This window comes from Nannospalax galili, unplaced genomic scaffold (genome assembly GCF_000622305.1).
Source record: "Nannospalax galili isolate Female #2095 unplaced genomic scaffold, S.galili_v1.0 scaffold34, whole genome shotgun sequence".
NCBI lineage: Eukaryota > Metazoa > Chordata > Mammalia > Rodentia > Spalacidae > Nannospalax > Nannospalax galili.
The window spans coordinates 3010678-3037839 of record NW_008338996.1 but is presented as its reverse complement, the minus strand read 5'-3'; positions in this window follow the sequence as shown (position 1 = coordinate 3037839).

The window sequence follows — 27162 nt, the reverse complement described above, 5'->3', positions numbered from 1 at the left end:
CTATCTTCCTTCAGTTCTTTGATTTCTTTGTGTGTTCTTTAAATTCACCGATCTTTTATCATGTTTATAATTGTTCTTTTGAGTTCCATGTCCTACTTTATCTCTAGGGGGTTCTCATTGTACTCCTCTAGAGGACTATTGGTATTTGGTGGGGATATGTTATTTTGGTTTTTCATGTTATTATTTTTTCTCTGTGATTTTGACATGTGAATTTCTTTTGTAGTTTTTGATTCTTGTGTGAGACTCAAGCCTTCAAGTTTAGGTCTGCTTCTTTTGGTAAACTTTATGTGCCTTTGTGATTTACTCTTTGGGCATGAAAAGCTGGTTCATCTAAGCTTCCTGTTCTCCCTTTTGATTTTATATTGGAATGGCCAGATTGCTTTTGTCTTCAGGAGTTCTCATAGAGGCCCAAGTCAGATGAGGATCAGATGCTCTCAGGCTTTGTCCTAAGGTCTGGATCACTCCAGGAAGGATTTTGGCCTCAGGAATTTGGGGGTTGGAATGGCCTGGAAGCAGGGCCCAGAAAAGTTGCTGGTCTCCAGCAGCTGTGTTGGCCATGTCACCCAGAGCTGCAAAGGGAAATGGGGTGAGACGAGGCCCCAAGGGCTCCTGGGGACTGCAGGGAGACATTGGGTTGGTCTGGATACAAAGGACCATGAAACTGAGAGGTCAGCTCCGGTGTCCAGGAAAGAGGCTGGTTGTGCAGCACAGGGAAGCAGAGGGAGGTGATGGTGGGACCAGGACCAGAGGGCTCCTGGGGACCATGAGAAGGAACTGGGTTGGTCTCGATGCAAAGGATCAGGAAGCAGTGGTGGTTCCCCCTGAGTCTGGGGTGCCAAGACAAGGAATGGGACAGTACCCAGGCTAGGGCAGGACCAGGCCCAGAGGGCTCCTGGGGACCTTGAGAAGGAACTGGGTTTGTCTGGATGCAAGGGATCAGGAAGCAGTGGTGGCTCCAGGCCGATAGGTCAGTCCTAGTGTCCAGGAAAGAGGCTGGCAGCTTGTGCAGCCCAGGGAAGCACAGGAGGTGAGGGAGGGACCAGGCCCAGAGGGCTCCTGGGGACCACGAGAAGGAACTGGGTTGGTCTGGATGCAAAGGATCAGGAAGCAGTGGTGGTTCCCCTGGTGTCTGGGGCACCAAGACAAGGAATGGGACAGCACCCAGGCTAGGAGGAGATACCTGCAGGGGGAGATGGGAGGGTGAATGAGGCTGGGGGAGTCAAGGCACGGAGGGTGCAATGGACTTACCCAGGAGAGAGGCTGGCAGGTTGTGCAGGCAGAGGGAAGCAGAGGGAGGTGAGGTGGGACCAGGCCCAGAGGGCTCCTGGGCACCTCGAGAAGGAAATGAGTCCATCTGATTGCAAAGGATCAAGAAGCAGTGATGGCCCCTGGCCTAGAGGTCAGCCCTGGTCTCCAGGAAAGAGGCTGGTGGGTTGTGCAGATCAGGGAAGCAGAGAGTAGAACTACCTTTCTTAACTGACACCCAAGCCAGAACCTAGACATACCCAGTTCTTGTCCTGACCTCATATATCCAAGCCTTGTTAGTTCTTAACCCCTTATTGTTTGACTCTTTTCTTCATCTTATTTCCCAAGTCACTAACCCAAGTTCTCTTGCACAGCAGTTCAGGTGAATGACTGAACCTTCCTCCACATTGATGTCTAACAGGCAAAGCATTCAATTCTCCTGTTTCTAGCTCTTCAATGGTCACTGTTTGACTATAACATGATGCCCAAATTCCTTATGACAAGCTTATGAGTGCAACCATAGTCCATCTTCTGCTGGAATCTCCCATAGCAACCTGTGATCTTGTGCTCTATCTGCAAATGATTCCCACCCACACTTAGTGTATCTTTTTTGAATCAAGAGATTTTCAACTTCCCTGAATTATCCATGCCATCCTCAAGACTAAGCCATATGTTCCTTTCTTCACCCCTTAAGACCCTACACACAAGACTATTGGTATCCCCCCCACTTAAAAAAATTAATTGTTCATGATCCTTCTTAATTAGTCTATAAACTCCCTAAGGGCAGATTGTTTTCCAAATTTTGGTTCTTTGGGGCTATGATAGGGTGGAGCATGCAACATAGATGACACAGGCTCAGTATATAAACAAGTAGAAAGCTTCTGGCTCCATTGTCACTACTATGATCTCAACCAGTTTGCAAGTTTCAATTTTCTTTTCTGCAAAATAAGGATAGTGAATGTGATCATCTCTAGCTATTGTGAAGGCCAGAGAATGTTAGTACTGTAGCAAACATAGCTAACCTTTATTGAGGCTTTGCCATAGGCCAGGAACACTTTTATATGCCTTCTAGGCATTCAGTCCTTTATTTATCACTGAAAATCTAAACCAGATAATATTATTATCCCAGATGTACAAGAAAAGACATTGAGGCCCAGAAAAATTAACTGATTAGACCAAGTTTATAAGAGTGGTAATGAGTGAAAGGATGCAGGCAGCCTGTTCTGAAGCCCTTCCTTGGCCCTTCCCTATCCCTTAGAACCTGAGGCTGTACTACTTAATGTAAGTGTCTGTGGGCATAATAGGTACTAAATAGAAGGATTTGTTTTCGTCTATTACCACCTTGATGAACAGGATTTAGACTCTCCTTTATTTCTTCTTACCTAAGAGACCAACCAGAAAACATGATCACCTCCTATGCTAGTCCAGATTCCATAGGAAATAAAATCCACTGAACAGTCCACATGGCTAAGATAGTGGAGGAGGGGAAGGAGAAGTAAGCAACGAAAGAGGAAATGAAAATTCAAGGTGCTTTAACACTGGTCAAAACTTTGCAATAAAACAGTCAGATGCTCAGTCACTTGGAATCTGTTTCTACACAGCACCTAGGCCAGTGGAGGATGAGGCAGCTGGCAGCTAGCAGAGGTGATATCTGGGGTAAGCTAAGTACAGTTGCTGGGGCGCTCAAATTGAATCTAATACCTTTGCCTCTGGACCCCATGTCTGTGGATCTGTGCCACTTACTCTTCTCTCAGTGAAGCCCCAAATCACTGTTTCCCAGGATTCAGATTTCCTCCACTGGCACCCCATCTTACTTACCCATGGTAACATGTGCCATTAACTGCTAAGACATGATCTGCAGTTGCTAGAAGCCCTTCCCTTTGTCCACACAAGACCCACAGGCAGACTTAGGCACACAGAACTTGGCTAGTTGAACTACATCTGAAGAGCTCTTCCCTGAAACAGCACAATCCAACAACATTGGTCTAAGACTGAAAACAGGGTTTTGAGATAGAATTTTATATTTCTGGAACTCACTATGTAGCCAAGGCTGGCCTTGAACTGCTGATCCTCCTACCTCCACCTTCCAACTGCTAGAATTGCAAATGTATGTGGCTCTTCTTTAACCCAAGTGGGTTCTTGCCCTTGTTTGAGTCCAGTACCTGGGGATCTAAAGAAGTTAACTGAGGAACTAAAGGTCATGCAGCAAACCAGAACCACCTCCACTCCCCTCCACCCACCTACCCACTCCAGAATATTATTTCGATTTCCTGGAATTGAAGAGAAAGTAGGTGATTGAAAACAAGCTACAGTCATTTCTAATTTATCATCTTTGTCTGAGAATTTTTATTTAAGATTGAAATAGCATTTTTCTTTTTTCCTACACCTCGAACTACAAAGCAAAAGCCCAGGAATGGGATAAAATCTATTAAAACAAGATCCTTGCTACTTTATGGTAATTAAAAGCAATAAATATTCTTGCCCACAGTGCTAAAAACCTCAAATAGCCCGTGGGTCAATACTATTTCTCTGGTTAGGATGGTAATAAATCTTTATTCCTTTTGAGTCAAAATAAGGAGGGGATTTTATTCATGAGTTCCATGACCTGATACTGCAACATTTTCAAAACAAGCTTCATTGAAATGAAGTTTCCTCACCAAGTATGCTAATATGCCCTCATCCAACTCTCTTTCCTCACCATCCAGAGTACCCGCTCTTGTGTGGTCTTTTATAAACACAGCAGTACTGTCTTCCCGCATCATGAAGGAAGCATGGTGTGGGCACCCAGCTTCCTTGCTCACCACCATGCTATTCTGATACATTCTCTGTTCTGTTGGAAAAACATGGTTTAATTCTGGACCTCTCAAGCTTATCTTTCTCAGGGGTTATTGTGACCTTAAAGGCATTTCTGTGACCCATTAAAATAGTATTTTTTCTTTTAGATTTGGGCTAGCAACCTTTACTATACTTTGGACCATGTCTTTTGTGTTCAACTTATAAGGAGAAAAGGTTTATTTTGGCTCATAGTTTTGGAGGTTCCAGGACTTGAATGATTGGCCCCATTGCTTTGGAGCCTGTGACCAGGTAGACACCACAGAAAGGTTTTCCCTGTATCCACACAGATCCATGGACACATAGAGTTTGGCTGGTTGAGCAACATCTGAAAAGCTTTTCCCTGGAAATAGTACAGCCCAACAACATTGGCCTGAAGGCCAAAAACATTTTTTTTTTTCAAATCCAATCATCTCATAGTCAAGTTACAAAACAGAGAAGAGACCAAGGTCCCACAGTCTACTTAAAGGACATGTTCCCAAAGACTTACACACCTTCCCCCAGGCCTTACCTCTTAAATTGTCTAGCACCTCTCAACAATGTCATGCTGAGACCAAGTCTTTGCCAAATGACCAGTGGGAGACCCTTAAGATCAAACTAGAGCAGCAGTTTTCTCAAGCTCAGATCTAGCACCGGCTTTGTGTTCAAATGTGATCGACACTACCTATTTAGGAAGCTGGGTAGTGTCTGGCTCCCTGTGAGTGGAAACAGCGGAAGGCAGAGCTCCTTCCTCTGGGGCCTCCTCCAAAGAAGCTATGTGACCTTGGGGAAATCTTTTATTCTTTGGTCCTCGATTTTTTTAATCACAGATGAGTGGGCTGCTGAGTATGTTTTTAAAGCTCTTTCATATGCATCGCTTTATGATCCTATGAACATGTGCACTCTATCTCAATTCCTGCTTGGTAATCGGTCCTGGGGGAAGCAGTGATATAGTAAAAGTAACAGTTTCCCTCAAGTTAAGCTGCTCTGATAAGCCTACCCTCCTCCCTTTGGCAAAAAGCACAGTTTTGCCTCTGTCTCTTAGAATTGACTTTATATATAAAGCTTATGCTAAGTTCAAGCTGCCTCAAAAACTCCACTGTTGTTGGGGTGGCTCGGGGGTGACTTTAACATTTAGCTAACACAGCACAATGTGTACCAGGCCAGCTTAGAGATAATGCATGAATGTTCATAAGACATACACAAAATCAGCGGCATTCCAAAAGGCTCCTGGTCCAATTTATGCCTAGGCAACAATGCCCATTTTATTTTCTATGGGGGAAAGAAAAACACCTCAGAGAATAGGTTTGCTGAACAAGATAGACCCTTTTCATGCCTATTTATTGAATCACAGGTAGGCTGTAGGATGCTTTATGCTAAAGAGGGCTCAGGGTAAATAGTATAGAATGTTAAGAGTAACTGCATATCTATGAATAACACTATAGAAAAATTTGCTCGCTAAAATGAGGTCTATGTAGCAAACCTCAGTACTGATGTGCCACCATCTTCCTAATTCATTATTCAGTGTGACACTTGTAAATATGCAACTTTGCATTATTTTTCTTTGGGAAAGCTAAGCTAGTTGAGAAGGAGGAAGGAGGACATTGAGTTTAGAATTCAAGAACCACCATGAGTCTTAACAATGGAAAGACCAACTTATGACTACAAAGCAATGCATGGCCCCTGAGCTTGTCTCAGAGGGAGGACTAAACCTGGCTCCACGAATTCAGTGTCAGCAGCCAACATTCACAGTGGATCGTAGGGCCGAATTCAACATCTGACCTAATTTGAAGGAATATTTTTTTCTGTTTTTGTTTGGGCTTAGAAGGCAAATCTAGCCTTTCAAGGGACCAGAGTACATAAAGAACTTCAATATATCATTATAGATCCCATTAAGGTGGATATCATTGAAATGCCTGACTCTAGGGCTGGGGAGATGGTTCAGTGGGTACAGTGTTTGCTGCACAAGCATGAAGGCCTGAGTTGGGATTCCCTGGCACCAGTGTAAAAAGATACAGTGTACAGATATATGGTAGCATATATCTGTAATCCCCTAGTACAAGGGACAGAGACAGACAGATGTGGGGGTTCAATGGCTATCTAATCTAGCCAAAATGACAAGCTCCATGTTTAGTAAGAAACCTTGTGTCCAAAAATAAGATGGAGAAGTGATTGAAGAAGACATCTGGAAATCAACCTCTGGCTGCCACACAGCCCCCCACCACATGTAAGAGCCCTTGCACACACATGCACACAAGCATACACCACACACACTCATATACATACATAGAGAAATGCACCCAACTCTAATCCTACAGTCTTTCATGTACCATGAACTTTTGGTCCTGAGTTAAGTTGGGGTGTTGGTAGATTGGGGGTGAGATTCTGCTTCTGAACTTGAAGAGTGCAAGGAAAGCTGCTAAGGTTAGAAAGGTAAGATGAACAGTCACCAAAGAAAAGGAAGGAATCACAATGATTTTAGACTCTAGAGGCATAGAGAATCTTGGGTCCTTGCCCCCAGTCAGTGAAAGCCATTATCCCTTGTCCCTGGGGGAATAGAATGAAATGCATCTAACCTTTCCTCCATTCTGTATTATGCCCTTACTGACTTCAGTAAAGATTTTGTTCAATAGCCAAGGTGTAATAGATGCAACTGGTGACCTCCAATCCCTCTTCAGAGCTTACTGTGTCAGTGCACACTGTCCAGTTTCCAAATGTAGCACTGTTGCTCATTGTTGAGGACTTTCTCTAGCCACAGGTAACCCCCACACTAGGTAGACCAAAAGTGTGCAGTCAATGTCTCCAGGCGACATTGCTCAACCAATGATCACCAGAAATAGAAATACCCTCATTTACTACTTTTCCAAGTATGTGATTTTGAAATCTAGGCTGTACAGGCTCTCACAAAGTCCCTCACAAAGGCTAAGTTAAAGTTTCCAATGGTTTCAAACTTGCTTAAAGACCATCTTTTAGTACCCACTTTTCCTACCTTTCCTCATTTCCCCACTATCCTGCTGGTATTTCCTGAGCTCAATTCCTTACCTCAAAGTCTATGTGATGGTTAGTGTTGATTGTAAACTGTACAAAATCTAGGAACACCTGAAAAATGAACCTCTAAACATGCCTGGGGGAATTATATTCATTATATTAATTAAAATGTAAGAGCTGCCCACAGTGGGTGGCATCATTCCCCAGCTGGGATCTAGATTCTTTAAATGGAGAAAGGGAACTAGTTGAACTATATGGCATGGATTCATTCCTCTCTGTTCTTGATTGTGGGTGTGGTGTGACCAGCTGCCTCAAGCTTCTACTTCCTTGACATCTGCTCCATGATCAACTGTGCCTTGAACTGTGGATTTTTTTTAATTTTTATTTATTATTTTTATTTTATGTGTATGCATGTATTGCCTGCATGTAGGCAAGTGCACCTGTGTCATGTGATGCCCCAGAGAACAGAAGAGGCTGTTGGCTCCCCCTGGGACTGGAGTTATGGACAATTGTTAGCTGCCATGTGAGTGTTGGGATTTGAACCCAGGTCTTCTGCAAGAACAGTCAGTGTTTTTAACTGCTGAGCCATCTCTCCAGCCCCCACATGGAATTTTTAAAAAATATTTATTCTTGGAGCGAGACAGATGGTTCAATGGTTAAGAGCACTGACTGCTCTTGCAGAAGACCAAGGTTTGATTCTCACCACCCACAAAGCAGCTAACAACTGTCCTTAACTCCAGTTCCAGGAGGATCTGACTCCCTCTTCTGACCTCCATGGGCACTGCATGACAAGGGTGCACTTACATACATGCAGGTAATACATCCATAAAAGAAAAATGGTGAGTTAAATATTTTAAAAATACATATTCTTAACCCAGATATGTAGAGAATGTGTCAACAAAATATGGGATTGCATGGGAAGACTAAATTTTGAGGATCTATTTTGGGGTATCAAATGACAAACTGTCTTGGGAAGTGCTTTATATAGAATGATGACCTTCCTAAGGCCTATGAATATGTTGAAAATTAAGATAGCATGGAATTATGCTTCAAAATCAACTAACCACTGAATAGAAAGAGTAACTTATCCTAATAGTTCAGTATAATCACAAGACTCCTCAACTGTACAAAGTAAGGTAGAAAAGTCTGAACCAGAGACAGAAGCATGACAAAGACTTGACTGTGAGTTGCTGGCTTTGGAGATAGGAAGATGGATCCACAGGCAAGAAATGAAAAGTAGCCTGAAGGAGAGGTAAACGACAAGGAAATGAGTCCACCCCTAAGCATAGAACACAGTCATACAGCCTTATTTATACTTTCATTGTAGATCAGAGAGACCCTTTTTTGACACCTACTCTCAAGAATTATAATATAAGCTTAGGTGACTTTAATTCACTGAGTCCACAATAATTGGTTACGGCAGCAGCCTGAGACTAATACATGAAGCAATTATTTTAGAGAAGAGCCTGTCACACCTTACTGTACATATGACTCACATGGGAATTTTCAGGAAGAACATCAACTAACTTTTCTAAAACAAAATTAAAATTTTAAAACCAAGAATAAATGGTCCAGTTCCTCAAAAATAAGCAACCCCAAAGTCAGCTAAAATAAAATAGATAATTTGGAAACTCCTACTACTATTAAATAAACTTAATTTATATGTAAAAGCACCCTAAAATAAATATTCATGGCTAGATAGATCCTTCTAGGTTCCTTAGAAAGACAAAAAGAGCTCTTTACCTGCTTTACTCAGTCCATTGCAGAAAATACAAGAGAAGGGATAGTTTACAAGGTCGGTATTACTCTAGGAAAAATAGATAAACAAAGATACTGTAAAGAAATGTCAGTATCTTTCATAAACTTAAATTCAAAAATCTATAGCAGTGCTGTGTTTGGTGGTGCATGCCTTCAATCTCAGCATTTGGGAGGCAGAAACAGGTGGATCTCTATGAGATCAAGGCCAGCTTGTACCTACATAGACAGTTTCAGGAAAGCTGGAGCTACATGGGGACCCTGTCTCAAGAGAAATTTTCACAGCAAAATATTAGCAAATAAAACCAGAAATACATAAAATGAGTCCCACAGAATGGCCCAGTAGAACTTGTTCCAGAAAAGGGGTTAAAAAACCAGTCCAGTCATTGTTGTGGTTATTAGGCTTTAAAGCTGGGGTTGGATCATTGATGTTCTCCCTTAGCAGCTTGCATAGTGTCCCCCCAAAACATGAGAGCTAATCTTCAGAGAGGTAATTTCCAGGTCAGTTCCAGCTCCATTACTCCAAGCCCTGTGTCTGAAGTATATCCTGTCTTCAGCAATAGGGTCTTACCTTCAAGTTACTGGAGGAAATCAAGTGCTGTGGCAATAGCCTATGTAATTTTGGGAGTCTCTTGGACAACCCTGGCCAACAACTCAAAGGGAGGTTTCTCCTGTCTAGCACTGTTTCTCGTGATATAGCCTTTAGCTATATATACGAACTCATGTAGAGATATTGCATGTGTAAATTTTCAGTATTCTTTTGAACTAATACATTTCTCTCTGGTTTTTCAAACCAGCTGAATATTATTTATCTCTCTCCTCTCTCTTCCTGTCTCCCTCCACAGTTAAAGTGCTCACATTTTCCCCCTTTCACCCTTGATAATGCCTGTCTCATATGCCCCCCCCCTTTTTGAATGCCTTCTTCCCCTTTACTCTGTGGTTCCTTGTATAACCCTCCCTCTTCCACTCCCAGTTAAATACTCCCATTTTACCCATTTTCCATTGATAACACCTGTCTCCTACTATACCTCAGGCTCCTTCTTTCTCTTTACCTCCCTGGTTCCTTTCCATTTTCCTAGCTCAAAAATGACCAGCACATTAAATGGTGTTGGTACATTAGCGGCACCTTTATCTTGGAGGTAATCACAGCTATCTAATTAGAATGAAAGCTCATTCAATGGGAGGGAACTCATGTGTGGTACTGCAAACACGAAACATGGCCAAATACACATGGCTGGAATGATCATGGATCCTAGAGAAAAACCTAAGGCTGTCATTCCTAAATATACACATGCTAGATATGAATCCTTATATTTACAGTCAAGTACACCAGTCACCACTCATCAAAGAAGCTTCTTTTGCAACAGACAGGGACTATTATAGAGTTTCAGAACTGATCACTCACAGAGAATAAGTGTCTGTGAGATGCCCAACCCTAAGTGACACATCTACAGTGGAACCTCTACACCTAAGGCTCATGGAACTTGGTGGAATTAAGGGGTAGAGAGAATACTAACGCATCTCTCAACTCTCATCAATGAAGCTCCCTCATGCAACAGAGGGCCATGAACACAAATGGCCACAAAGGGCCAAAGCATAGAGAATAAGAGTCTTTGGAATGTTCGTCCCTATACAGGACTTCTATATTAAACTTCACCCACCCGGGGCTCAGGGAAAGGAAGAGGAGCTGGAGATATTGTAAGAACCAGAGGAGAAGGTGCATGATCATATGGAAATAGAGTCTTAAAGCCTCCTGGAAACTGGCTCATATAAATCTACAGCAATGGTGTCAGTGTGTACAGTGCCCATGCAAACTCAAGCAGATAAAAACCCAATATAGAACTGGGGAAATGGGCAGCAGGCCCTAACCTTAACAAAAGAACTATTGACAGCTTATTACTGTTGGATGAGAGAGAGTTGATCTTCTTTAAAAGAGTGACTCTAGATAGGCTGACTAGACCCCAGTGGATGAACTTGCTCAGAGGGAAGTATGGATACACTAACTTGACTTGATAGGCCTTAACATAAATGACAGATTCCATGAAAACCAGGGGAGACTATGGAAGGGTGCAGATGGAGTAAGGGGTATAAAGATGATTAAGATGTTTTATATCAAACACACAAAACTTATTCAATACAAATTATACAATGAAATAAAATATTTTAATTAAAAAAAAATCAGACCATCACAAGCCAAAAGGCTAAAGAAGAAATTCATATGATTACATCAATCATTGTGTAAAATGTATCCAATAACATCCAAAATTCAACACTCATTCCTGGAAAAATATCTCTCAGAAAACTATGGAGTGAATACTCTCAATTTGATAAGAAAGGTCTATAAGGTAGGCATGAAACCCAGTTTCTAGCTGAGAAGTTATTGGCAATTAGTAGTTCCTAGGAGAGGGAGTGTCAGTTTTCTTTAAGAAAGTAACCTCTGGTACATTGACCATGCTCCAGGGAATGGACCCACACCCATGAGTATTTGGGGAATACAAATTAAACTTGAGGAGCTTTAAAAAAAAGAGAGAGATAAAAACATGATGCTGGGAATGAGAAGGGAGATGGAGGTAGATCTGAAAAGAGATAGTGAAGCAAGTTGAATATGATCAAAATATATTAAAGACTTAATAAAATATTTGTTAAAGAAACATCTACAAAATCCTACAGAAAATTCCATAATTAATAGCGAAAAAATAAATATTTTCTGTCTGAGATCTGTACAAAGAAAGACCCCTCTTGTCAACCTGATTCCATTCATAAAAAACTCCAAGAAATCTACAGTAACCACAACTAACAACAATAATACAGAGACCATTCACATTTCTGTATATTAACAGTGACTATGTGGATGCAAATTAAGCATACTACTACTTACAGTTGTTTCAGAAAAGATTAAATAACCAATTATAAATATAATAATGTGTACACAATCTTTTGCTTAAAATTTCACAATGATGCTGAAAGAAATAAAGACGTTCCTGATTAATAAGATGCTCCTCACTCAGCTGAGGCAGGAATATTGCAAGTTTAAGGCCAACTGGCATAATATTACTAATATAACGTGTTAAGAAAGAATAGAAAGAAATTGAGGGAAGGCAAGGGAAAAGAACAGAAATCAAAGGCTAAAGAAACGGGTGGACAGGCAGTGTTCTTTAATCGGAACACAGCACAATGAAAATGCCACTTTTTCCAAATTGATATGCACGATCAGATTGATTGCTACAGAAGTCTTTACAGGGAGTTCTGTAGGTATGTTGAAATTTATCATAAAATTCATATGGTAATGTCCACCATACCACCACAATAACTAAAGCATTCTCGACAAAGAATATAGTGAAAGACACCACTTAGTCCAATGTTAAGGATGACTAAGTTTTAATAGTTGGGAGAGTGTGATATTGATAGAGGGATAAAATAGAACAGGAATCCTGCAAAAAGAGCCAATCAAATATACCCAATTAATTTTTACCAGTACAAAAGCAGTACAATAGGGGGTGGATGGATACGTCAATAGTGTTAAAGGTAGTGTTAGAGCAACTGACCATGGGGGTCTGGGACGAACCTGAACCTAAAATTTACAGTTTATACAAAAATTAAGTCTCAGTAGATCATATAATTAAATGTAAAACTATAAAACTCGTATCAATAGATAGAAAATCACAGGAGCTTAAGGCTAAACCAGCCAATCTTAGATTAGACACGTGAAAGAAAAAACTGATAGATCAGATCAAATCAAAATAGAAGCTTTCATGGTGAAACACTTTATGAAAAACAGGAAGTGACAAGCTATGCAGACTGGGAGAGGTTATTTGCAAACCATGTGTCTGATAATGGAGTTCTCTCTAATACATATAAGGAACTCTGAAAATATAAAATGAAAGGAAACAAATCAGCACGAAGCATTCAGTCAGGAAATGGCAAAGAATACAGATATTTCACTGAAGAGGACCCACACACACTAAGTACATAAAAGACACTTAGTATCACTATTAGAGAATGCAAATTATACACAAGCTATCCCTACACACTTATCAGAATGACAATAGTAAAAGTTGGCAGTTGGGTGCTATAGGCCAGGCCAGTAGCCCCAGTTCATGAGAGGCAGAAGCAGGAGAATGAAGTGTTCAAGGCCAACCTAAATTTTATAGTGAGACTCTGTCTCAAAACAAACAGGGGCTGGAGAGCTGACTCAGTAGTTACTGGTTGCTCTTGCAGAGAACCCAGGTTCTATTTCCAACACCCACATGGTGACTGACAACCATCTGTAACTCCAATTCCAGGGGATTCGATGCCCGCTTCTGACACTGAACGACACGGGTGTGCTTATATACATGCAGGCAATATACTCACACACATAAAATAAAAATAATAAATAAAATATTGAAAACAAACATCAACACAGAGACAATGTCAAGTGCTGCCATGATATGGAGAAGCTAGACACTTGTTGAATACAATTCGTAATGAAATTGTGTAGCTAATGCAAAAACGAGCACAGACTATTTCTATAAAACAGTCATGCACTTGTCACATGATCCATCAATTGAGCTTAAACATTTATCTCATAGAGCTCAGAGCTCTGGGACTCACATCTACTTTGCTTAGCCAGTTAGACCTTCCCCAGTCAGTCCCCATCCCAGCCTTGGGTCTAAGCTCCCTCCTGCTCCTCCCACCTGAGACCTCCAGACTAACCTGGTAAGTCAGATCCCACCCACTGGGTCTTGATCCTCTGCTCCGGAACCAGCTGCATTCTTGGTGCTCTAGGGCTCACATCTACTCTAACTAGGTAGTTAGACCCTCCACACGCTGTCCTGGCAAGTACGTTCTCTCTCATTTGTGGATCTTAGCTCCAGTCCTTAAATGTGAGTATTGTAACCACAAGATCCAGAAAAATGGAAAGGAACCATGGGGTAAAAAGGAAAGACACCGGTAGAGGGGGATAGTAGAAGACAAATATTGTCAAGGGGGAAATGGGGGGAAATGGGGATATTTAACTGGGAAGGGAGGAAGAAGAGTTATACAAGGAACCACGGGGGTAAAAGGGAAGAAGGAGCTTGAGGAAATGGGGTAGTAAGAAAGCAGGTGTTATCAAGGTGGAAATAGGGAAACTTGGGGTACTTTAACTGGGGAGGGAGGAGAGAGGTTAGACGGTGAGAGATGTGGTGAGAAAAAAGAGAGAAATATATTTCTTCAAAATTTTCTGTGTGTGTGTGTGTGTGTGTGTGTGTGTGTGTGTGTGTGTGTATGTGTGTGTGTCCATGTGTATAGCTGAAGGCTACATATCAAGAAACACAGTGCAGGACAGGAAAAATTTCCCTTTGAGTTGTTGGTCAGGGTAGTCCACGAGACTCCCAAAATAACCTTTGTTATTTCCACAGTCCTTGATTGCCTCCCAGAACTTGAAGGTAAGACCCTATTCCTGAATACAGGACATACTTCAGACACAGGAACTGGAGCAGTGGAAATGGAACTGACCTGGAAGCCTCCTCCCTGAAGACTAGCTCTCAGAATGTCAGAAGATACTATTGAAGAAAACCAATCGATTGTCCAACCCAGCTGTAAAGCCTAATAACCACAGCATTGACTGGCACAACAAACTATCTCTGTTGGTGCAGTAGTGGTTCTTTTGTCTTGGGGGTAATCAACAGCTGTCTAATTAGAATTAAGATCCTCTCAGCTGGAGGGAACTCATGTATAAACATAGCTTGATCACATGGCTGAAGAGGTCTAAGATCCTAGAAAACCCTTATCTGTCATATCCATGGACAAATGTAATTTTTTACTGTACGACTGTATGTTTAATATGTATCCTTATATTGACAGACAAACACCACTCATCAAAAAAGTTTCTTTGGAGACTATTACAGAGTTCCAAAACCGGACAAAGGCAGAGAATAAGCATCTGTGAGATATCTAGCCCTAAGTGACGCATCTACAATGCAACCTTTACGCCTGAGGCTCAGGAAACACAGTGAAAGAGGGAGCAGAGAGAACATTAATGCATCTCTCAACTCTCACCAGTGAACTTTTGTCAGGTAACAGATGGTGATTAATTCAGAAAGCCACAACTGGTCAATGTATAGAGAATAAGAGACTGCAGAATGTGTGTCCCTGGACAGGACCCTTATATTAAAACTCTGCCACCCAGGGCTCAGAAACCATTGTGGAAGAGGGGGCAGAAAGACTATAAGAGCCTGGGATGGTGGACGACCACAAGAAAACAGTTTTCCAAACTGCTGGAAACTTGCTCGTGTGAATTTAAAGCAATGACAGTATGCACAAGACTCATGAAAACTCAAACCAAACAAAACCCCAGCACAGAGTGAGGAAATTGGTAAAAAGTTAGCTGAGGAACTATTGGCAAATGATCACTGCTGGGTGAAGGAGAGTTGATATTCTTTAAGAGAGTAATACTAGATAGGTTGACTAGGCTCCAGTCACAACAAGGGACATACAGAGACAAACACTTGACTGGATAGGCCATAACATATATGATAGAATATATGAAATCCAGTGGAGGGATCTTTCAAAATGCAGACAGAGGAGGGGGGTGTCTAGAGATCATCAAAATGTATTGTATGAAATGCACAAAAATTCAATAAAAATGAAAATGTTTTATATAAAAACCCGCATATGAATGTAATAACAAGTTAACTATAATAATCTAAACCGTGAAACAACCCAAACATACTTTATTATGTGAGTAATTAAACTGTTTAACGTCATGCTATAGAATATTATTCAGTAATGAAAAGGAATAAACCACTGAATGACACAGCGATTTGAATGTATCTCAACTGAATTAAGAGTTTTATTTTACAAAAGCTTTCAAAATTACATTTATTTTATTTATATATAGACCACTTCATTTATATATTACAAATGAAAACTTAATGGAGATTAAGAACAGATTAGTGAATATCAAGGTTAAGGGAGGACAGGTGGCAGGAAAAAGAGAGAGGAGACGGGAGAGAGAAAGGGAGGGATTGTAAGTAGGAGGTATGGAGAGAGGATACCAGTGGTGTGGAGTTTTATCTTGGGACATTGGTACCACTGAGGATAGCACCATTTGGACTTGAGTAAAAGTTCTGAGAGTCATGTGGGACCATGGCCATGTGTGTGAGGGAAGGTCTTATAACCAGCTGTGTAAACTTCAGAGGCTGGAGCAGGTGTTGTAGATAGGAAGAGAACTCCAATCCTGTCTCCCATGATATAGATAAATAACAGCAGCAATCCCCAAATGGCAGTAATCCCTACACCATCATCAGAATATTTGCCCTGTCTATCCTCCATTTATACTATTATATATTCAGTCTTTGTTTAAATTGACTCAGATCTAACATAACAAATATTTGCATACAATAAGAATTCTGTCTGTGTTCTATCTAAGGCCATCTGGTGCCCTGTCAGTGGTTCATATCACACAGTTTGTAAAAAGGAGAGGAAAAGGGCATCCTGAACAGAGAAAGGTGAGAGCAGAGCAGGAAAAGCCGGATGCATTCAGCGGTGGGAGCCCTATGCTACCTCTAAGCCTGCCTGCGGGAAGGGAGGATGGGTGACGTTGTGAGTGACAGGGCTGGAGAAGAAAGGTCAGGGACCAGTTGTGAAGGAGCAAACCCGGATCATCAAAGTCCAATCCATTCTTTGTGCTGCCTCTCACTCAGGCAGGACTGGGCAAGTGTCCTGGGGACTGCATGTTTTCGTTCTCTCCCGCAGCTGCAGGAGTGTGGGCAGCCATGTGTGGCTGTGTTAACACTACATGACTAAAACCAATCCCCCAGTCCCTTCCAGCTGCACACCTCGCTGCTTCCTCTGCTTCCAAGCACTGATTTGCATCCAGGCAGGTTGTGTAAACAAGGCTGTTGGGGGAATATAAATAGCCACAGCCTGGATTGTGGTTCAATAGTCTGGTCTGGGGAAATCAGAATTTCCGCTTATCTCCCATGGCAAGGTGGAGCCTCTTAACTGCTCATGGGGCCCTGGGTTGTCACCCCTCCCTCCCAAGTTGCCAGTGCCTCACTATTATGATACTGGATGGCTTTCTCTCGCCCAGCTCCTCCTCTGCTCCTGCCTTTGCAGCCCAGCAGGCTAACTCGCTGAATTATCAGACAGAGTCAAGCTCCGTTCTCAGTTCACCCGGGAGGGCAGGGCAGGTGAACAAAGTCAAGCTCTGTTCTTAGTTCACCTGGAAGGGCAAGACAGGTGAACAAAGCTGGAGTCCCCTGAGAGCGATTCCCCATCCACACAGCGACCTGCTCAAGGTCAGAAAGCCCACCTTATTCGTTTCTAAGGCCTCCAGTGATTTAGTCTCTGGTTCATGCATTTGGAGGAGAAAATCAGAGTTGCTCAGTCTTTTCAGCCTTGAGTCAGAGTTAATTCCAGATTCCTGCTGTGTGACCTTGGGCAAATTACTTAAACTTTTGGAACAGTCATTTTATTTTCACCTCGGAAAGTGAAGTTAATAATTATGCCAGCTTGTTAGCGTTATTGGGAGGAGGAAACTGAATGGCGTATGCCAAGCTCTAAGCCATTTCTGGGGTGACACGAGTAGTAAGCACTAACTAAAGTGCAGCCATTGTTAATGTAGCTAATACTGTTCCGACGGCAGTTGGGGTATGATGTCCATGTGGACTCAATGAACCAAACTGACTCCCTGTGTCCTGGCTTCAATTCTGCTGCTGTAACAAACACCCTGACAAAAAGCAACACAGAAGAGGAAAGGGTTCATGTGGCTTCCACTTCCAGGTTACACTCCATCATTTCAGTGTGTGTGTGTGTGTATGTGTGGTGTGTGTATGTATGTGTGTATGTGTGTATGTGTGGTATGTGTGTATGTGTGTGTGGTGTGTGTGTATGTGTGTATGTGTGTATGTGTGTGTATGTGTGGTATGTGTGTATGTGTATATGGTGTGTGTTTGTGTGTGTATGTGTGTGTGTATGTGTGTATGTGTGGTGTGTGTATGTGTGGTATGTGTGTATGTGTGTGTGGTGTGTGTGGGTGTGTGTGTATGTGTGGTGTGTGTGTATGTGTGTATGTGTGTGTATGTGTGTTCGTGTGTGTGTGTGTATGTGTGTATGTGTGTGTATGTGTGGTGTGTGTGTATGTATGTGTGTATGTGTGTATGTGTGTAGTGTATGTGTGTGTATGTGTGCTATGTGTGTAGTCGCTCCCAACAACTAAGGTTTCTCTAGCCTCTGATTTAGTGTGTTCCTCTCTCTTTTCCCTCTTCTCTCTCATTGAGCTCTGTGTGTTTGTGGTGTGTGTGTGTGTGTTGTGTGGGTGGTGTGTGTGTATGTGTGTGGTGTGTAGGTGTGGTATGTGTGTGTGTGTGTGTGGTGTGTGTGGGTGTGTGTGTATGTGTGGTGTGTGTGTATGTGTGTATGTGTGTGTATGTGTGTTCGTGTGTGTGTGTGTATGTGTGTATGTGTGTGTATGTGTGGTGTGTGTGTATGTATGTGTGTATGTGTGTATGTGTGTAGTGTATGTGTGTGTATGTGTGCTATGTGTGTATGTGTGGTGTGTGTATGTGTGTGTGTGTGTGCCACATGAGTGCAGGTGCCCTAGGAGGCCAAAAGAGGGTTTCATATCCCCTTGAACTGGAATTATGGGTGGTTGTGAGCCACCCCATGTGGCTGCTGGAAACTGAACTCAGCGCCTCTGGAAGAGCAGCAATCACTCTAAAACGCTGAGCCATTTCTCCAGACCTCCACCATTTCAGGAAGGTTAAGGAAGGAACTCAAGCAGCTAATCACAGTGCATCCATAAAGCAAAGGAGAAAAAGCACATCGTTGCTTGGCTGCTGCTCAGCTCCGCTGCCCCCGCCTCATACAGGTCTGGGCCCAGCCTGTGAAACGGTCCTGTCCACATTCAGGGTGTCTTCCCACCAATTAAAGCAATCAAGACCATCCTGCATAAACATGCCCACAGGCCAAGCTGATCTAGGCAATTCCTCATTCAGGCTTTCTTCCCAGATGATTCTAGATTATGGCAAGTTGACATTTAAAAGTAATCCATCACTCTGTGCCTAGATCCATATATAAAGCTATGAAAGAACAGAGCAGGCAGGAATGTCACCAGAAAATGGAAGGCTTTCAACATAGAGGTAGAGATCCCAAGCCTGGCCCTGAACACAACCACATGAAATCTGATTACTGACATTTCTTTAAACTACAGCCTGGTAACCCATGTGATAGGAATCCCAGTGATGGCTTCCCAAGGCTAATCTGAGGCCCAAGTTGGGTATATTTTTTAAATCTATACTGGGCTTATTTCTTCTAAGTCTTACTGATAATAAGCATTGGAAATCATCATAAGGGTTTGAAGTTGTCCTTGCCTGGAGAACTTGTAGCCACTCAATCCCTTCATTGCTATTTGTAGAGTTCCCCTAGATAAGCTCTGATTCTGGTCTCAGTCAACCCCACTCCCCCATCTCTCCACACTCACATAGGTTTTCTTCCTGGTCTTTGAGCCCCATGAATTCATTCTACCTCCAAGCCTTCCCCTAATGCTTTTTCCCTGTTTGGACAGTTTTTCCTACATCACTGTGGTGCTGGCTTCTTTGGACCATGCAGTGCTTGTCCCAGTTATTCCCTCCAACATCCTTGGCTAACCCCAAATCAATGAGCTCCCTCATCACCGGGTGCTTTTGTGTTGAACATAACACTTACTGTGCGAATCTGTACATCTGTAGTGGCAGGTCTGTTTAATTATCTATTGCTTCTACTGAAAGTTAAGCTTCACGAAGGCAGAAACTTTGCTTGTTCATTCCTTGCTCTATGTCAGGGCCTGGAATATACTAGTTGACTCAAGTATGAGTATTAAGGAACTGAATTGTGCTTGTGCAGGAGAAAGGACATGAGGGAAACCATCGTTCTTTCTCAGGACACACTTGTAATCTAGAGGAAGACCTAAGATATACTTAATTATCTCAGGCACAATGCTGAAGAGGGAATCAGGTCAAGGTTCCTATCTCTAGCTGCATTGTCAAGCAGAAAAACTGAAAACTTGCAGCCTTGTTGAATTTGGAGGAAAGGCTGAAAGGAATGTTAAAATAAAGCCTCTCCATTATCCGTGATGCTACTCATAGAGCTGTCTTTAACAGGCATAGAGAGAGGAAGAGGAAAGGAGGGTGTAAGAGGAGAAAAGCTCTGAGGACATTACTTACATCACAAATACGTATCAGATAACTTCTGCTCTTATAGCTATAACTTCAGCTTTTTCTCTGTAGCAGCTGCTGAGCAAAACACCTTTGTATTCACCGTCTCATTTAATCCCCTCAACATCCTTGGGTAAAAGTATTGTTTTGGTATTGTTGTTAATCTGTATCCACTTAAGTAATTAAAGAAGAAAGTAGTCTGCTTTGAAAATTCTTTATATGAACTAAAGTCTGTTCTGGTCCTTCTCAGCCCTTTTCCAATAATTTGATAATTCTGTTTGGACACATCACAAATTTGAATTAGCATTCACCCTCCTGCACGCCAAGTCCTACCCAGTGTGCCCCCTGAAGCCCACCTCATCCTGTGGGCACAGTTCATGAGCCCATTGCCTCAACCCCAGAGTCGTCATGCAGCCTTGTACTGTGACTTCAGAATCCACAGACAGACGTGCACCAGGCTAGTAATCCAACTTCAGAGCAAGCACAGCAGATTCACTGCCCTCCATCATAGAAGCCTGACATCTTCAGTCTCATCTCTGCACCCGAGTTTTGTTCTCAATACAAATGTAAATAATGTAGAACCAGTCTCATAAGGTGTCACAGTAAGGACTGAATTATGAAATGCATACAGCATGCTCAGGATGGTGCCTAATGTATAATTAGTGCTCAGTTCATGTCCACTGCAATTATCCTTTAAAAAAAATTATCTCCCAGACCTTGCTTAGACATTGAACCCTGGAAAGCTATGCTAGACCGGTGTAAGGCAGTTAAGTTTCTAATTTACTTTGAGCCTAAGACGTTAGCTCAAGGTGTGCTCTGGGCCCCATAGCCCAGGCTCATACCATAATTCTGCCCATCAAGGGCTTAACATTATGATAGCGCTGGAGAACTTGGGAGCTAAACCAAAGGAAGGTCAAAGAGAAGAGTGAGCTGTTCTACGACGCAGAGCACAAAGCAGCGTTCCGTAAGAGGAAAAGCAGGCTTGTCTTTCCACATCAGCTGCATGAAACAAGAAGGTGAATTACAAGACCAAATACGCTCAAGCATCAGGAATTTTCTGCCTCTGTGTGCCTCACTGTGCATTTCACCCTTTTTTCTGCAGACATGTCCTCATCCCACCCACATCTGAGTATCTCTTCTTCCTGGGTAGAGCCAAAGCTGGATCCCCATCATAATTTACAGTGATAGCTTTTGCTCTGGATTCCATTCTACTCTAGACACTACACTTGACTTTTGAACGATTGATCATTTCTGAATGATCGTTGAGCTGCGTTGAGTACAAGGCACTGAAAGTGTCTTGGAGTTCCAGCACTGAGAGAAACAGACTAGTTAGTGACCTCATTCAAATTCTGAAATAATGTGAAAAGAGGTTTAAAAAATACATAAAAATACAACACCAAAAACCATGTTATGTATTATGGATGAAATCATCAAAATGTCATAAGAAAGAACAATGTGAGAGATGTAATAAAGGTGAAGGCATCAGGGACAATTCTCTGAGGTATAACTTCTAAAATGAGAATTAAAAGGCAAGTAGAATTAGCCAGAGGCAAAGAGAGAGGTAAGGATTCCAAGCAGAGGGAACAGAATGTGCAAAGGCCTGGAGGTGGGAGCCAGAGAAAACCGCTGAGTCTAGAAAGTGGTGAGCAAGGGCTAAAAGGGCAGAAGATGAGAGTGACCTTGAATGCAGGGACCCCTTTCCTATCCACATTTGAACCACAGTTTCTCTGTCACTTCTGTAAGGTATTCCCAGGTCACCACCTCATAAGAATTTGTTGTCCCTCATGTGCTGTTCATAGCTCAGCTTTATTTGTTTTGTAGGGGTCATGGCCACTGCTGCACATGTCTCTCTCTGTTACTACAGCACATGAAACTAAGATGAATTAATCTCTGGGCTGGAGAGATGGCTCAGCAGTTAAGAGCACTAGCTATTCTTGCATAAAACCCGGGTTCAAATCCCAGTACCCACTTGGTGGCTAACAACCATTCATAACTCCAATTCCGGGGGATCTGGTGCCCTCTTCTGTCCTCCAGGGGCACTGCATGACACAGGTGCACTTACATACGTGCAGACATAACACATATACACATAAGTTTTTTTAAGTTTAAAAAAGAATCTCATCTCTTCTTCCTCTACTCCCTCTCACACAATACCCATGACAAAATGATTGGTCAAGAGATATGTGCTGTGTTTCTTTTAGAGATACAGTGCCAAAGTGCAAGGACCTTCAAATAAAGAGAGGAGAATTTTTAAACAGTGTAGATCAAACTCTTGTCAGATGCAATGTGCCCATGTTTCCTTATCATTGCCCATCACTGTTTTCTGTTTTCTCTCCAGCTATGTTGCCTAATTAATTTCTCATTACTATATCTTAATCTGAGCAGTCACTAATAATCATCATGCCACAAATAACTTGATTCAAGATGGCCATTTTATTGACGAGAACCAATGAGGACTCTGAAGTCTGATTAAAAAGAATGAATGACCACAGGGCATTTAGAAGCTTGCAATTCAAAAAATATGTAATATACAAAACAGGCAAATCATCATGAGTCATCAGCTCTGCTATTTTGGTACAAAGTAATTTTAGGCAATAGTAAAATACTTTTCCTCAGTCATCAAACCTAGAGAGAGGTTAGATCTTATAGCACTGTTGAAAATGCCTCCAGCTAGCCACATGCCTTACCTAAATACAATTAGTGATTGTGTGATAGTCTACAGGGGAGGTAAAGTTTGATTTTGAAGTTTCGAAGGCAGGATTTCCTCAAGATTTTATGAAATTCTAATGTCACATTTGTTGGGAGTTTGTGCTCCCTACTAAAAAAAATCTATGGTCAAAACCAGGAAAGTTTTGCTTCAAACAAAAAAATTTAAGTTTCTTTTCTACCTTTTAAGAGTTTTTAACACTCAAATATATACTGCTAAAAAAATAGACTGGGATATTTTATGTAATGTTGTCCAAATATATGTGAAACATGGATTTTTTTCCACAAATGTCTATTGTAATTCTTTATAATAATGACTAGGAAATGTATCACATCTCAGTAATTTAGTCCCTAAAATAACCACATAGCATGGAAACATCACAGGCTCTCAAACAAGAAGACTTGGGTTCAAGTCACCAAAGAGCATTAAAGATGGTGTTCTTAATCACTGAGTCGCTTAACCTTGAAGCCACAAGATTCTTATGTGTCAAAGACAGTGAAAACATCAGTTCTAGTTTTACTGGTTTAATGGGATGATTAAATATTGTTAATAGACACCAAGGCCTTTTAGGAAGTGTGAGCACCGTATAATTTTTGTTTTTATTGTTAATAAAATTTTCTATAAAGACAAATAATCCAGAGAAGGACACAAGCAAATCTATCTGAGCAGAGAGAGTTCAGGCAGAAAGTAGGTAATGGACAAAGGCAGCTTTAGGGCCATCACAGGTGCTATCTCAAAGGAGATCAATTGTCAGAGCCATGAACAGCGCCATACCCTTGATTTTTGTCTCTGCCTGACCAACTAGAAACCACCTGCTTAGTTCTTTCCAAAGAACTCTACCTACTAGATGAACACTTTTGGTCTTAAGAGGAGCTGAGGTTTTTGCAGCAAGGAACTTCCATGGCTTACACGGAATGTCGAGTCTATAGCAACGCAAGGCTTGTTAGGTCTGGTTGAGTCTGTTTTTCGTTTCAAGACCAAGTGTTTGACTCTCCAGTCATATTTGTCACTAGTGTATCTACTTCCTTTGAGACCTTGGATGTGTGTGTTTTTCATTTCCTCTGAAACATTAAGATTAATGGCACACTAATTCAAACATGTTAAGTAGATCCTTTCAAGCATATAAAAGAGAACTGAAGTTGTAACTCCGTAGTAGAACACTTCCATAGCGGGCATGAGATTCTGGGCTCAATCCCAAACAAAAGCAAGAGGGGAGAGAGAGAGAGAGAGAGAGAGAGAGAGAGAGAGAGAGAGAGAGAGAGAGAGAGAGGAGTGAGAGAAATGAACGAAAGAGAAATAAAGGAAGGAAGGAAGGAAGGAAGGAAGGAAGGAAGGAGAAAAAAAGAAGAAATAATGAATGGAAGGAGGGAAGAAGAGTGGGAAGAAGGAAAAGAGGAAGGTGTGGAGGAAAGGGAGGAGTGATGGGCCCCTTTCATTGTGATACATACACAAAAGTGAGACTGCTAGATCATGAAGGAGATTTACTTTTTATATTTGTGGAGCTTCTGTGTTAATGCAGGTTTTATAGAAAGCACTCTCCAAATGACTGCACTGATTTACAATCCTTCCAAAAGCATAATGAATCCTTTTTCTTCAGTATCATCACCAACATTTATATTTGGTCTTTTTGATAATAGCAGTTCTAACAGGTGTGAGGTAATGTCTCAGTGTGGTTTTAATTTACATTTCTTTGATGATTAATGATTTTGATCATTTTTCCTTATGCAATGGGCATTTCCATCACTTCTTTTGGGAAATATTTAATCAGGTCCTTTGTCCATTTTAAAATGAGATTGTTTTCTATTTATTGGAATTCTTGGATTCCTTACTTATTTTGGATATTAACCTCTTGTCACTCACACACATATATTTAGTTACTTTGTCTATTTTTATAATAGAGTGTTTTTTATTTATTTATAGTCTTGCTTTCCTTACTTATTTTGTATATTAACCTCTCTTCTCTCACACACACACACACACACACACACACACACACACACACACACACATACACACACACACACAATTTAAGGTATCTTTCCCGTTCTATAACTTTATTTTCTTGCTGGTGATTGTTCCCTTTTCTATGCACATGCTTGCTTTTTAATCTCACCCCATTTGTCTATTTTTTATTTTGTTGCTTAGGCTTTGGAGGGGAGCATATGTAAAACAATGCCCAAACCAATGTCATTGGGTTTTTATTTTATGTTTTGTTCTAGAACTTTTGCAATTTTAGGTTTTGTGCTCAATCCATTTTAAAATATTTTTATATTGTATCATATCAGCATAATTTCATTCTTGTATATGTGGCTATCTAGTCATGATCACATCAGTTATTAAAGAGACTCTCCTTTTCCAATTGTGTGTTACTGATATCCTTCTTTAAAACCATTAACTGTAAATGTGAAGACATATTTCTAAATACTCTGTCAACTTGATCTACAATTTGTTATTTTTAATGTCAATAACCTACTTTTTTCCTTACTATAGTTTTATAGTGTAATTTGAAGTCAGGTTGTAGAATTCATTCACGTTTTATTATCTATGCTTAAGATGTCTTTTAGTGTTCATGGTCTACCGATTTCATTTTTTGTTTGATCACTCTGTGCTTATTTGATCTTTATGTTAATGAGTTAAATAAGTGACATGTTATATTTTATGACAATGCAGTCCATGAAATCATTTTTAACAGGTGTTGTGTGAAATCCCCATGTTCATGAAACTAGGAACATCTTAATAAGCATTAGAATTAAAATACAGCTGAATCACAACACAGAGTTCTTTGCCTTTTATTATGGGAAACAAAAACCACCATTGAAGAACACGATCTGAAATTTATTTGGGAAGAGAAAAGGACTATCTGGAGAAAAGGGGTTAGGGAGACAAGAGATCAATACAGATGATCAAATTGAGTTTTATAGACACATATGAAAATGTGAAACCGAAGCCCATTATTTCATGAAATTAATATACACTAAGAAAGGAAGATAAAATGTTCTACCTTATAAAATTGTACTATGGTTTCCAAGTCTTTGTGTCGTAGTTAGACTTCAGTCTAACATTTATGTAAGGCTTTACAGACACTGGACTACAACTCTCTACTACTACTACTACTACTACCTAAACTACTCTCTACATAGAAAGACCTGAACTTAGAATAATATACAGGTTTTCAGACAAGAAAAATATCTCATGTAATTATCTTTTTGAGATACAGATATTGGAATAAAAAAGACTTGGATTCAAATCAAGATATTGCCATGTATCAACTGTAAGACCTTATGCAATTTATTCAGCACCTTTGTCCTCAATTTAATAATCTCTCTGACATGGATACAACAATGTTTATAAAAATTACTATTAAGATAAGCATGCATGGACGCATCTGTCATAGTGCCAGGAACACAATAGGGTCCCCAAGTTCAAATCTCTTCCCTTCATCTTAGCCTTTCAAAGTCATTCCATTGACAATTGAGTTGGATATCACATATCCTAAAAATGACTATCTCTTCAACGCCAATCCATATCCTGTTGTTCCTTTATCAGAGCAAATAAGTGGTTTTCTCTGTGCAGTTGCTCTTACAATGCAAACTGCAGTCTTCATATGTTAGACACTTCCCTTCATTGCTCTGCTGACAACACTGGAACCTTTTCCAGGAGACTGACTAACGCCATTCAGTGCAATATGAAAACACTTCACAGTTTTCTCATTTCCCTTATGAGACTCTTGCTCATCTTTTGTTTCCCGTCCCCTTTAAGAGAAACTCCAAGGGGGCCTTATCTTAATGGAGTCCCTGCAGAGGTGCTGTTTTGTCAGGGGCCCTTCCAAACACTTCACAAATAACACAAGAGTGGGTGAACAACTCAGCTTTTCCAGGTCATTAAACATTACTTAACTGTTTCTCAAATGTTTGGGCATCAGTAAACATCTCAAATGCTTTTGGAGCTAAGCATTGGTTCCGTTAATATTTTACACCCTGAATGTTTTAAAGGATTCATTTATTCTGAAGTCATCTGTTGACTGCTCTCTAAGAGTTCTTTGGTATCCCACCAGCTGTCCCAAACTCTCAGTGAAGATTTCTGAACGGCTTCATCCATTCCCACCTATCCGCTGACTTCGATCACTATGCATGACCTAAGGAGCTACGCTTCTAGATGGAAGAAGGAAGGAGATTCCTACAGCAGAACTGGTTCTTGGCCAAACTGTTAAGAATGTTACTGCGACCTTTACAAGTAGAGAGTCCTGAACTACATGTGATTTTCAAAGATGAGAAGATGGACTAAGTGAACCATTTTCTGGGTATGACTGTTAACTTTAGCTATGAATATCTAATATTTTATTGTATATATTCGTTGTACCTGATACTGTGTCAAATAGGGATATTTTCATACAGTTATATATTACATGCTTGGCATATTTTCACATTTCCTCCGTATTCCCACCCTTCTGTTTCTGTCTCTTCCCTCCTCCCGTAGTTTCATGTCAAACATCATGTA